Raw genomic sequence first — 15,015 nt, 5'->3', positions numbered from 1 at the left:
AATATATGCCTGAGAAGGAGAGGTTACTCAAGTGCTGCTCTATGATTCCTGGTCTCTGCCAAGAAGGAATGGCCTAATAGTCTCCAGCATTCTCTCAGAACATTTTCTAATATACTGTAAAAGCACAAGCTGCTTTTACAACTCAAACTTTGTTTTAAACTATTTTTTTTCCCAGATTCTGAAGTGAATTGTCCATATTGATAGATTCTTTGCACTTTTAAGAGTCTTTTTTCAGCTCAGGGCAACTATTACTTTTGCAAGTACACCTTAGAATGGCTTGAGATTTAGTACAGGCCAGGAACAATTGTGAGTAAATGGCTTGGATGATGCCATCGTATTTTGAAGAGCAGGAGCATTTATTCATATGGATACAAGCTCTGCAGAGCCAAATAGCTTCAGGACAAGAAAACTGATGGCTCTGGCCAAGTGTGTTTGCCATTTTCTATTAGATGGATGTTGCATAGCCCATATCTCTGTAATCATAGTTTTCTAGATTCAACAGTAATTTAAGTACTCTTTGATATATATATGTAAAAAAATAAAGGCAGGAAAAACCCCAACAAACTCCAAACTTTGTATGTGACAGGTTTGCTTTTAATCTCAATCCATTAAATTATTTTCCCTGTGTTCCATGTATGAGCATGTGTGGTATTTAGTAAATAAAACTATTGAATGCTTTCTATCTCTTATGAAAACCCCTAGTTTACATTGCTTTGAAACCCTAGGGACTCTTCTTGAGTGTCTGCATTGTCAGAAACAGTCTGCAACATGGATGCTGTGAGCTGCTACACAATCTCATCATTTCTCTCTGACATAGCAAAAAGAAGTTTGGAAAGGATCAAACTTGCAAAACCAATAATTTCCTAAGGGACTGAAGAAATTCTTATGGCTAAGGCAGACTTAGATGAAAACATAGGTTTAGGTTGGGAAATTTAATTTTGCATGCTTTGTTTTTACTAGAAACGGTAAACTTTCCATTCTAAGCTTTCCCAAGAGGTTAAGAATTATTGTTAACCATTAAGGCATCAGAAAAAGTTCAGGAGCAAGCTGAAGAACGACTCACTTCTGCTATTGATCTGCACCATCTTTGTAGGGTACTTTTCCAAACACAGAGATTTCACATTCCCTTCCTGACGAGTTTACATATTAACTATCACCACAGGGTGTATGTTTCTATTTTGCTGCATACAATCAATCCCTAAATTCTAAGTTGATCTCCATGATATTCAGTTATTTTCCTCTTGATTTCTTTCTGGTAAATGTTTGGGAGAATACAAGGTGACTTAGAAAGTACTGTATCAATCCTGAAAAATTAGCAGCATAACATTGTCTTGGTTTAGCCCCAGCTGGCAACTAAGTACCATGTAGCCACTTGCTCACTCTTTTCCACACAGTGGGATAGGGAGGAGAATTGGGAAAAAAAAGAAAAAAAAAGTAGAGCTTGTGGGTTAAGACAAAAACAGTTTAACAAGATAGCAAATGAAGAGGTAAACAACAGCAATACCAATAAAAGAATATACAAAGCAAGGGATAGATGATGCAATCACTTGCCACCCTGAAAAACAATGACCAGACCACTCCAGAGCAGCAATTCCCACCCCCAGCCATATCCCTCAATTTGTATACTGAGTATGATGTCACATGGTATCAAATATCCCTTTGACTAGTTTGGCTCAGCTGTGTCCCCTCCCACCTTCCTGTGAAAGCTCTATCTCAGTCAAGCTCAGGACAAACATGGATTTTGCAGTGCCTGTGTACACTCCCTGGCACCAATAAAGTAGTAGTATAGACATAATCACTGATGCTAAGTGACAAGGTCTCAGTCCTCAGGTAAAAAAGAAAGTTCGGGAGTTCATGTAAACAGACAAATATATTTTAATAATGCTCTTTTCTGTTTGGATTTCTACCTCTGAATTATAGTATAGAGAAAATAATATAAGATATTCTATTATGTAAGAAAGCACTTGTAACTGTGATCTTCAAGAATGACAAGAAGGAGGATCTGGGGAACTGAAAGTTGGTGAACCTCATCTTGGTCCCTAGGAAAGTGACAGGAAAAGCCCTAGAAATAATTTCTGAAAACATGAAGGACAGGAAGGTGATTTGGAATAGTTGGCATGGATTTACAAATTGGAAATCATATACCAAAACCTGATAGCCTTCTATAATGTGATTACATATTTACTGGAGGAGGAAAGAGCAGTTAATGTTGTTTACATTGGCTTTAGTAGATCTTTGGAATGTCTCCCATAATATCCTCATAGGCAAGCTAACAAAGTGTAGTTTAGATATGGAGACAGTGAGGTAGACTGAAAACTACGTGAACAGTAAGGTCTAGAGGGTTTTGATTGGTGGCATAAAGTACAGCGGTAGGCCAGTCACAAGTGGTGTACCCCAGGGGTCAATATTGAGCCAATAAGGTTAAACATCTTCATTAATACTAGGACAGAGTATAAGCTCAGCAAGTTTGCAGATAACACAAAACTGTGAGGAGTAGCTGATACACCAAGCGGTTGTGCTACTGTTTAGAGGGTGCTGAACAGACTGGAGAAATGTGCCTAGAAGAACCTTATGAGGTTAAAGAGGAGGAAATTCAAAGTTTTCCCTCTCAGGAGAAATAACCTTGTCCACATGTATATGTTGGGGGGGCAGAATGGGGTGACTATATGGGAAGCAGCTCTGCAGAGAAGGACCTTGATTTCTTGCTGGACATGAGCCAACAATATATCTGCTTGGCAAAGATGGCTAAGAGCATTCTGGTAAGAATTAAGAGGAATGCTGCCATCAGATTGAGGAAGATAATACTTTCCCTCTGCTCAACACTGGTGAGACACATTTGGAGTGCTGAGTCCAGTTTTTGGCCCCTCAGGACAAGCAAGGTATGGACTTATTGGAATGATTCCAGTATAGGGTCACAAAGATCATGAAGGTATTGGAGCATTTCTTCTATGAGGAAAGGCTGAGAGAACTGGGAGTGTTTAGCCTGGAGAACAGAAGGCTAAAGAAAATACGCAATTGGAGGGAAAAAAGATGCAGGAGTCAGTCTCTACTCAGTGGTACCCACTGACAGGACAAGACAAACCTAGCACAAATTAAAACAAAACAAAACAAACCAACCAACCAAACAAACAAAAACACACACAAAATATCTCTACAGGACATTTATTCAATGATAAGAAAATAACTTAGTTTCCTGTGGGGGTAACTGAACACTTGAACAGGTTACACAGAAGTTTTAGAGTCTCCATCCCTGGAGAGATTCTAAAACCACTTAACACAGTCCTGGGTGACCTGCTGTAGGTGGTCCTGTTGGAGTAAAGGGACTGGACTAAAAGGTCTCCTCAAGTTCCCTTCAACCTCAACAATTGTGTGAAAAGCTGGATAGGCAAATAAACAGCAATTACAAAATGTATTTAAATGGATACTCCTATATGTTAACAAACAGACAACAAACCAACCCAGCTAGATTTAATACAACTTTCAGTGAAAGCAGAGTTTAATAAAACAAAATAAAGCTGAATACAAGGAATGAGCCAGCAGACTTTGAATGAGCAGGCAAGCAAACCGGAAGGGTGAACTTTTATCATCTGATCTTTCAAAACAGTTTCCTCAAAGAGTCCTTGAACATGAAACATGAAAGCAATAGCATTGTACAACACAGAGCCATTCTGACCTCCACAGGACTGTTTGTGCAATAAGATATTAGGATTGTATGGGACATGTTAATAAATAATAAGAAAAATAAACCATAGAATGTACCTTGTCAGTAATCTAGGGACCCAGAACTAGACCCATGGTCTGTCACGTCCCTGCTGGATGATTTTACTCACTAAGCTGTAGGAATTGCTCTCGTTTATCCCATGTCTCTGACCCTCTGACTCTTCCATTCTTCATTCTAAAATAATTCAGTTGTAGCTAGAGAAGTGAGGCACAGCAGGTATCACTTTTGCTTGCCCTTCTGTTCCTCCTGCTGTAGTTTATAGGCTAGAGCATTCTTTTGACAAATGAGAGATGAGATTTCACCACCAAGGTAAGCCAGATCTTCTGTTTTCTGGGGGAAAGTCTTAATCATTGAGTTTTAATGCACTGTTGCTGTTTTGAAAATAACAAATCCAACTCAGCTATATCTTCTCCCAAAGGAAAGGACTGTTTCAGAGAAAGCAAAACTAGCAGTACTTAAGGATGTGCTCCAGATTTTTTCTCATGGAAAATTACCCTATTGCCTCTGTGAATATTTTATTATCAAAACAATTGGATTTTACTGCTGAAGAAAATCCTTTCAGTGAATAGAAATCATGCTGTATACTAAAGAGGAGAGGAAAATCTGCAGAGGAGTAGCTTAATTATAGTAATCCATCTTTAGTTCCAATGGGTAAAGGGAAGTTTTTTGAAGGAAAAACCTTGTGGGAGAAAGAGCTGGAAATTAAGAGAAAAAACCCTTCTTATCCACCCACAGTCTTTAATGTTACATAGGCAAGAGAAGAGAAGTTCAGATAAATGACCATAACTTCTAAATACAACAGAATATTTACTCTTTCCTATAAAATAAACAAAATATGTATTGTAAGCAATAACCTTGTTGCAGCAGTATCTTGCCTAACAAAAGAAAAAAGAGTCTCTGTCTTAGAAGGCAGAGGAAAACTCTATAGCAGTAGTGTCAGGAGCTGAACATCTAGTTCTGTTTTTTTCTGTTTTCTCTAGTCTTTGAAGTGAAGATCAATGCAGGAGAGAGAGGCAAGTATTCAATTGTGTTTACTGCTGCCTGTGATTAGTGTTAGGGGCCACTTCTAAGACTGAACAAAGATATCTGGTTTAATTTTTTTTTGCTATGAAATAATGAGTTTGCCACTTGAGTTTTTCCAGTGTACTCTACTACTTGTGTATTTTTGTGGAGATTTAAAAGCTCTAAGGTAAATTTAGGACACCAGTTGTCTCCTCTATCTGCCCTGCAAACAGATAATGAGTTTTGTTTATTTTAAACTACTGTAAGTTACTATTACTGGAAGTGATGTCCTTGGTACATACCTGATTCTGCGTTTGTCAGAATACTGTGTGGGCGAATACCAAGTGCACTTTACAAATCAATAATGTAAAACAAATGTTTGAAATGTTGAGCTATATCATAGACATGTTGAGAGATCAGTATCATATTATTTGATTATTTATATATATAATAGTAAATAGTGCATATATGCTTATGCATATGTGTGTTTATATATCAAACACACATAACGGTTGAGTTCAGAAATGTCTCTGGAGATTGTCTAGTCCAACCCCTCTGTTCAGGGTAGGGTCAGCTACAGCAAGTTGCTCACGGACATGTCAACTAAGCTTTGCTTATTATTAAGGATAGGAACTCTTAAATCTCTTAAATCTCTCTGGACAACCTGTTCCAGTGTCTGACCACCCTCACAGGATTATTTTTTTTTTTATGCTTAAGTAGAATTTTATGTATTGGAAGGAAGAAAGGAAAGGAAAGGAAAGGAAAGGAAAGGAAAGGAAAGGAAAGGAAAGGAAAGGAAAGGAAAGGAAAGGAAAGGAAAGGAAAGGAAAGGAAAGGAAAGGAAAGGAAAGGAAAGGAAAGGAAAGGAAAGGAAAGGAAAGGAAAGGAAAGGAAAGGAAAGGAAAGGAAAGGAAAGGAAAGGAAAGGAAAGGAAAGGAAAGGAAAGGAAAGGAAAGGAAAGGAAAGGAAAGGAAAGAAGGAAGGAAGGAAGGAAAGAAGGAAGGAAGGAAGGAAGGAAACCCTGTCATCATTTTGGAAGAAGGTCCTCATTGCAGTATTCACTAAGCAATAAAGAACACATCCACTCCTCAGCAGAAATAACAGATATGTTCAAAATATGGAATAAGAAATAAATAAATAGAACAATGTACAAACTGAATTAAAAGTCTGCTCAGGAAATCATCTATTCAACTCCTGTTCAAAGAAAGTGTAATAAGATCAGTATGTTTAGCATTGGTCAAATCTTGGTCACCTTCAAAGATCATAACTAAATGTGAACTTGCCAGATAGTTATTGGAGAAATGAGTCAAAGTCCTGTCTAATCAAGGAGAATCTGTCTACATCAATAAAACCTGAATCACATCCTTACCAGGGATTAGGAAACAACTGTGATAAACTGAGGATATCAGGTTTGTAAGGATTTCTACTTAGTTGCTACTCAACACTAAAACAAAATGAAACAAAAAAAAACAACAAAGAAAAACAGACAAGATTACATAGACTATAAAAAAGAGGAAATGTTTTGTTGTGTTGATTTTTGGGCTATTGAGGAATGTGCTTGTGCATAGGCTTAATGAGATTCAACCTGAACTTTGCAGCCAATAAGGCAGGGGAAACAAGATATTTGTGGGTCTCATGGGAAATCATCCACTTATTGTGGGATATTTGAGAGAACTTCTGGAACTGTGCAAAATTTATTATAGGATGTTTAGTAGAAGGGCCAAATACAAGAAAAGGGAGGAACAAACTTGAAAGACTAGAGAGAATGACGATAGAAGGGGTGAGCTGCGTGTAAGCTATTAACTGGTCTCTACTTATTACATCCTATTCCAAACTATTTACTGTGCAATGCTGCTGTCTGATCTGTATGTGAGTGTCTGTGTGAGAGATTCATTAGAAAACTTCAGGTTGGAGTAGCTGATAAGTAGTTTAAACCAGCACCTGGAAAGATCAATTTTCACATACTCAAAATATACTCAAATGCTCAAATGGAGAGGCAAATACAAAGGAGTCAATGAGATGAATAGAAATAGCTCTTTCCTTGAAAGACAGAGACATACAGAATGCCAGCTGAGGCTTCAGTGTCTAAAAGTTGTTTTCATGTGTCTTTCAGGTGACAGAGCTATTTGTCCATCCCAGTGTGATTTTTTTTTTTTGCTACAGCGTTCTGCCACTGGTATCAGGGTAGAGTTTGAAGCACAACAGCTCTCAGACTCCTTCCCTTTCTGCTTCCTAGCCAGGTCCTCCCATTCCACATTGCCTAACTACGATATATTCTTGTCAGTGATTAATTTCATCATATTTTTTTTCAGGCCATTTTTCCTGTTTGTCAAAATTATTTTGAAGTCTAGCCATGTCTCGTTCTTAAATTCCAATAACTACACTTACTCTTCAATCATATTGGTCATTAATTACAGTATTCAATTATATCCCATTCAGAACAGATCTCATCAAAACCATGAGCTCTACTGAATGTCTTGAATTGTAACAATAAACATTTGTTGGAGGAGCTGGAGACTGGTAGGACCAGCTATCTCAGCAAACACTGCAGTAGCAGAAGAAGAGGCAAAGTTTATTGACAGTATATCATGGGCTATAGAGTTTTGTATATTGTCAACGGGTTTGGCTTCTGAAATTCCTATGTTTGTGCTCTATACTTATTCTCACTACTGCAGTTCAGTTTTTCAAATCTGTTTATTGCTCAAAAATGAGAAAAAATGTGAGGTGTTTGTTTGTTTGTTTGTTTGTTTGTTTGTTTTCAATACCAGACAGATTTCAGAGTGGGAGATTGGGACAGTAACACTGTAATGATTTTTCTTAGGAAGTCTAGAAATTTAAACATAGCCATTTTTCCTGTCAGTTGCAACTTGGCAGAAAGTTTGCAGAATACTTATATTCTGTGCTGAATGGATATATGTACAAAACTCAACTTATTTGTTTTATTAGATTGTCAATTTTCTGGATAAAGAAATATATGGAGAAGGACGGATATTCAGAAATACTCAGTTTAGATATAAAAATGCAACACCTTTTTAAAATAGTTGAGCTATGTAGATGATGAATGAATATTGTATTCCAGCAACTTTTAAAACTCTGGTCTCTTCTCATGAGTTTCCCAAAAGGATATTGATTTATTTTGGAAAAGTCATCTCTTGTCATAGGTATAAGAGACTTGAGTACAATCCCTAGGCAGTTTATAAAGGCCAGGCCAGGAAGGTGCCTTGCTCAAGGTGACCTGATGAACGATTTGGCAGCCGTAACTCGAATGCTGCTGCTTAGCTCTTACTAAACACCGGTGATTTTCTTTTATTGATTCTCTGCCATACAGCCTGCTTTCTATAAGGCTCATGCTGACATCTTACAAACTAGACATCACGATGCTTTATTGCTGTACCCAACAAATTCAACTCTCTCTGAGAATAATTATTTTTTGAACTATGATTGTAGCCACCATATTACTCCCTATTAACAGAAGTAAATGAAATCTGTATATCACCTGCCCCATGCCAAAATCTCCCGAAATTATGGGATTTGATAGGTTTAATACCCCTTTAGGGGACTGTACATTTTGGACTTCTTGGAGGAAGGAACAGCACCCCTGTGAGGTTCCTTCTACCTCACTTCTCATTTTGTTGTCCTCCTTCCTGACTTCATGGTTTTCAATGGTTTCTCTCTTTGTTTGTTTGTTTGTTTGTGATTTTTTGTTTGTTTAGGTTTTTTGTTTGCTTGTTCCATTTTATTTTATTTGGAAAAGGGGGACTGATATACTTGTAATAGCTTATTTTTCAGACTGACTTTGGTGTAAATATTATCCTTTTCTTCAATATAAAAAGGTTAGGAAGATTGCAAGATTATTCCGATGTCTAAAAGTCAAACCCAAAGAGTAGAACAACCCAAGTTAATCTGTATTTCTGAAGTCTGAGAGGTTTCCTGCAGCAGTATGTCAATGAGAATGAATTCAAACTGCACTTCTCCCTCTGGAGAAAAAAATAAAAGAGAAGCCAACTAAAGAATTCTTAAGAGCCCTCACAGAATACGTTAACATTTGTTTAAAGGAGCTGCAAGGTACTACCATGTCAGTATCATACTCAGTAGAAGGTTTAATAATCTAATGTCCAAATAAACACCCTAAACCAATGTACTGATGGGATAGAAATACAACTGATTAAACACGATGCATAAAAAACAGTATGGATGTGGAAATTAAGCTAAGCAGATAAAACACAAAATGTGTTATTGGAAGATAACAGGACACTAAATAACAAGGGGGAGCAGCTTGAAAATAAATCTAGGTTATATAACGTATTTGTCCTGGGGATGCCAAGTGGAAGAACAGTAACATCAGCTTTCAGAGCCAGGCTCAAAGGACTTTAGGATACAAACACAAGGGAGGTCTATACAGAAACCCACTCCAGCAGAAACAAGTGAAAGCAGCTCAAGTGTAACGAGGGGAAAAGTTCTGGGTTTGTGCTTAAAGATATCATGAGACAGAGAGGTTTATCCTAAGAATCACAGGAAGGGTTTCTCTGTGAAGGGCAAGTCTCTCCCTTCTTCCTCAAAATACATCCAAAGGCAAGGAGTGTGCATTTTGAGGCTCTGGAGGGATCCTGTTGGTAAAACAGAAGATCTGTCACCTTTTTGCCTGCTTGAGTCACACAGGAAGACTTATTATTCTGGTAGATAGGTGCTAAAGAACCCCAAGAATACAGGACAGAACAAATGAGCAGTGAATCATTCAATGCTGTGTTGTTAATAACAAATAGATACGAACTGCAAAATCAGGAGACAGATTTGCCATGTAATAACTGCACATCTTGGGATTGTCCACTTGTACTTGCAGATATTATTAAATTCTTTCTATAATATATATCGGGTCTAGCTGTGAGATTTAGGTGAGGCTATTTTCAAATCCATATTTTCCCCCTAGTTTCTAGCTTTTGGGGGTTATTATTCAAACTTATGACTGTATGGAAATAATGAAATAAAAAGAAAATAAAAATCCTTAAAACATACAGACTTAAGAAAATGTAAGTAGTTACGTATTGTTGATTATTTAGACTGAATAGTTTTATTTCAGTTTTGTCAATAGTAAAAGATAAATTGCAATGTATACTTTATATGTATAATATACTGCATTAAATGGATTATTCATAGGATTATATAGACAGAGAAATATGTTAGATTCTTGAAGGGCTAACAGACTTTAATCCATAATGAGTTTTGTGGTGACTTATAAATAATACTAATAAATTCTTTAAATTAACGTCTGTCTACTCTAATGTTTTCTCCAAGAACAGTTGTTTTATCTTTGTCTCCTAGCAGATAGTCTTCCCTCTTAGCATCATAAAGGTTTTCATTTTGTTCTATTTTTAAGAAATGTTTTCCAATTAAAGTGAGGTTATATAACACAGTACTCAAAAAAACCCAAAACATAACACCCTACCAAAAAAAAGTTAAGAAAAGTGTTATGAAATAGAATGATATAAAATTAAACGAAATCTCTTGTGTGTGTGTGTTGTTATTAATGTATCTAAACATGGAGAAGCACCACACATTTTTGTAGTCTTGTTCTATCTAGTGGAACATCACTGGTTTACAAATATGGAACAAATTTGACTCTAGGTTGTTTGCACAGAATGGATTGCATGCTTTGAAAACTGTTGACAGAATAAAGCACTAAATTTGGTTCCCTGATGTGCAGGTGGTTTTATTTATTTATTTGTTTGTTTTGCAAGCATTTGTGTGGCTACTGGGAATTAATGAAATTATAGTGAATCAAAACATTTCATAAAATTCAGCATGAAAAGTCATCCAACAAGTGCTGTATTTGGCATTTCCCTTTCATCATTCTGCTATTTAAAAATGTTCAGTTATTCATATGCCAATCTGACTTAGGTGAACAACCAAACAGCAGAAATTGGAAAAAATATATATAACAGTCAGTTTAAATAACTTCCTAATAAAACATAGTTTGAAAGTTGTTGATGCAATCCTTCAGATAATGCTAACAAACAACTAATGCAAAAATTGGAAATTATCTCTTATGCAGAAAACAAGCAAAGTAACTTATACTTGTAATGAATTTTTCTATCAGCTATAAAATTAATAATAAACCATCTAGGTTGAAGAATCATGGTTACAAATGCATAATGTTTAAAGAGAGAACCTTTGGAAAAGTAAGCACTCAAAGTAGGAAGTAATTGGTGAGGGAGAAACCAGAAATGGTGTTCACTGTTCATCCTAAATGGTGTTTACTGTTAATCTTAAATTTAGTTTTCTTGAAAACAATTCTATTTTGCAGCACTTTTCTAAGGCACAGATTTTCTGCTCTTTTCTACAAAAGAAAAAGTTGGGTTTTTTTCTTTTAACATATTTTAAAAATTCTTGACAGTTTGTAATGTATATACATGTAACCTGGTGATAAGCAATGTGCATAAGTCAACTTAAGTCTCATCTTTTCTGCTAGATTCAGTGTAGCTTTGCTTCAGAGAGCTTGGTATGTCTTGCCATTTACCTTCCATTCCTTCTTGGATCTCAACAAAACCAGTGCAGGAAGAAAACTCATGTGAAATTAACACATTTTTGTGAAATATTTTAAGTCCTGTGTGAAAACATACATGACTTCTGCAAACAAAATTGCGGTTAATTTGAAAGTTTTACCACTCTGTAAGCTCCCAGTTGTAAGCTGGGCTGACTTTTTCTGTGAGCCCTCAGAAGAGATCCAGGGGATTTGCTATGAGTGCTGCATGTGAATCGTGATAATGATGAGACTGAAAAGTTTGGAATGAATGATGTTATTCATCAACTCATGGTCCAGAGCCTCATTACAAATTTTCCTTTGTTTTCTAGAGAGCCTGGGACAAATCCAGCTTCAGAAAAAAGGACAGATGACAACTGCTAATGGGACTGAGTTGTAATGATGCTTTTTATTGCCATCTCTTTTTTAAAAGATTAATCTCTAAATTTAATGCTTGCTGCTTTGGGTTCTGAAACTTTGGCATTCCTTCTTCCCCAGCTGTTTATTTTTGTTGCTAATATTTTCATGTTCAGTATAATGAAACTGTGTTAGTACACTCTTCAATCTCTGACTCTGTCTATAATCTCAGGCATTATGCATGCAGTTGTATAAAAGGATTTTAGAAAGGATAAGTTCTGCCTTAATGCAATAACCAGCACAGCATCCTATATAAATTAGAGCCCTAGGAAGAACATTCTTGCTTTTTACATTTTCCATGAATATGCATCACCTGTACTGCAGCAAGAATTATAGATATCATTTATAACTATAATTTCCTTAAATTTTTTAAAAACAAGCACATGCCTGTGCATTGAGTGGATAGTTGGTTTGTGAACAATTTGCTGCCATCAGTTCACACGGCTTGTGACCTCCAGCCATTGTATAACACATAGTTTGTTTGTGTCTTTCTTTATCTGTTATTACTTCTGAAAACGCATATCTATGTTTATATTTAAGGCTTTTCACTGACCCCTTAGATGAAACTGCACGATTCACATGAACAGTTAACCATATGTGTGTTTTCAAGCTCTTGGCATAACTGCTTAAGGCTTGTAGGGCATTTCTTCCAGGACCTGTTGCACTTGAAGCTATATTACAGTGTGAAGAAAACAAAACAAAACAAAAACCAACATAACAAATTGGATCAATTTCTTTTAATAGTTGTAACCCTTAGTTGTGCTGTGCACTGAGGGTTCATATATTAGTAAAACAATTAAAAATAAATAAATAAAGCTTAGTAAGCTAAAGTTACTCTCACATCTGTTGTCCATTGCCTCTGAAAAGCTTCCAATCCCTACATCTTCAGAATGTACAAGAACACATTATACAGACAATTGAATTTGAAAAATTGCTATAATTATTAGTGTAATCATCTGTATCACTATTATTATTATTACCATTATTGTTGTTACTCTTGCTAGTCATCTTGCTTAACATGAAGTTAATATTGGATGTTGGAAAGTAAGAAAAACTTTAAGAAGGTGTTTCCTTTTCCATACGCTGAAGCTTCATATACTGTGTAGTTTGATCCTTGGAGTGGTATGCCTTCCATTGCATCTTAGAGAGGCCTGACGTGTAATGTTCTGGGTTTTGTTTGGAAACTAAATGGCAGTTCAGACATAACAATAAATATATCCACTCACAGTGCAATAAAAAAATAGATAGATAAGCTGTTTATAAAGTAAAATATAACTGAGACATATTAGCCATGTGTCACTGCATGAAAAGATTGAAGCATAAAGCTTTATGACCATTGTATGTTACTTTAGTAGAAGAGTTTGCCAGATCACAGAAGTCACAAGAGATTGTCAGTATGCTAGTTAGTTTTTATTTAAAAATATACTACAAAAAATTTCAAACCAACCACTAATTATTCTGATTTCATTTTATGAATAAAATTATCTTTATTAAGTAAATATTTTAAAAATAATATTCCCAAATACTACCAGTGAAGTCTTTAGGCCATAAATTGTCTGCAGGATGAATAATCTACACACTGATGAGATTTTAAAATAGTTTTTAATCTCAGTCCAGAGAGGCCTATTTTCCCTGCTTTCAGACTTACTGCAAAGTGACATCAGCCCTGTCTTTACTTCATAACTTGAATAAGTTGAATAAGCATAAGGATCTTGCACTGCTTAACCCAAAAAGAATTGTCTGATTTTGTGTGATATTTCCCAAGAGATGATGTGCCTAATCAAGGTTGTGATTTGGCGTCTTGAATCTGACAAAAATGCAGAGCACTCAAGGCTAGAACAAAGATTTCTGGGGCACATGCTAATACCCTCTCTAGATGCAACCTCTTGTTTTTGCAAATGAGAATCTTGATATGATAAAATGAAGAAGTGTCTGTTATTTCAGTTGCAATGAGATCTGTGAACTTTTTCTGCTCATGTTGAGGAAGTGTTAACTCTGATGTTCAGTAAAGATAGCTATCATATTGATATTTAAATTATTCAACTTCTCTTCAGAATAAGTGGCCTTTCTTTTTTCTTAATATGATTCAATAAAAATTTAAAATACATTAATAAGCCACTTTATTAGCATTGTCATACAATATCTCAGCAATAATAGTGCTTGATTCTCGTTTCTCTAGACTATAATTAGGACAAATTAAGAATGATTACTTTCACAAAGTGATGATGGCAGTCAAATTGGCTTATGCCGGTCAGTTTTGTCCATTATACCACCAGTCATTGATTCAGTGCTGTTTGTGAAGCCAGTTGAGGCAAATTACCAACCAAATGGAAAACTCTAAAACAATATTTGGCTTTAGCTGTACTATTAATGATTTTTTTTTGCAAATATATGTGTATAGATACCTGCAGAGAGACTGAAGGTCACGACATGTTTCTGGGGAAAGCTGGTTCTAGGGGAACCATGTTCTATTTCTTCAGGATCATCCAGGTTCAGTGCTTGGGGCTTTCTAATTGTAAATTTTTTAGAAGCTTGTCAACATTGGTGTCAAAATGGTGAAAAAATACTAATAAATACTCGACATTGAATTTTCCCCTTCAGGTCTTCAAACATGATTCATTTTGGGATGAAAAAGTGCATTGAAATATCATATAATGTAATAATATCTCTGTCCTTATCAAATTTAATGGCAGCAAATGATGCACAGGATATGGGTTGATGCCACTGATTTCACAGTGTGATTAGGAGCAAAAGGAAGCAGTCAGTCTATCAGGAACAGAAAGAATACTTTTTTGACAAGGAAGATAGTAGCATTCACTTTGATAAAGATTATAATTAATTTTTTGTATGCATGCAAACTTTCTTTTCTAGTCTTTGTTTATCTGTCAGTTGATAACTCTGTACATGGTATGAAATCATCTATAATTCTTTAGAAACCCGATCTGAAGCTTTTATTCCAACTCAAAGTGTAGCATTGATCACTTTAGCAGAATACAGATATGAGGAACGCTATTCATTTAGTTAGCTATTTGTCCACTTGAAATGCTAAAATGAGACATTGCTTTTAGTATCCCTTAACAGCAGGAGCCATTATTTCCATAGAAGTATGTGTTCCTCTGGAGGGCTTGAAAACCACTTGCTTCTGTTCACTAACAAGACAGGGAAACTTGACATTTAACCTAGGGTGGCTGCTTCTCTAAAACCCTAAAATTTAGGGAAGAAAAAAGGACTCTTAAGTTAGATAGGATTAATTCTGTCTCCTATTCTGAAAACAAATTTCAAGAGAGCAAAAATTGGTGTCAGAGCGTCAGTTACATTTTGCTACACACAAAGGTGATTCAAAAACGGCAGCAGGAGA

This window comes from Columba livia, chromosome 3, assembly GCF_036013475.1.
Source record: "Columba livia isolate bColLiv1 breed racing homer chromosome 3, bColLiv1.pat.W.v2, whole genome shotgun sequence".
NCBI lineage: Eukaryota > Metazoa > Chordata > Aves > Columbiformes > Columbidae > Columba > Columba livia.
The sequence above is the reverse complement of the archived record's forward strand: the minus strand, read 5'-3'. Positions refer to the sequence as shown.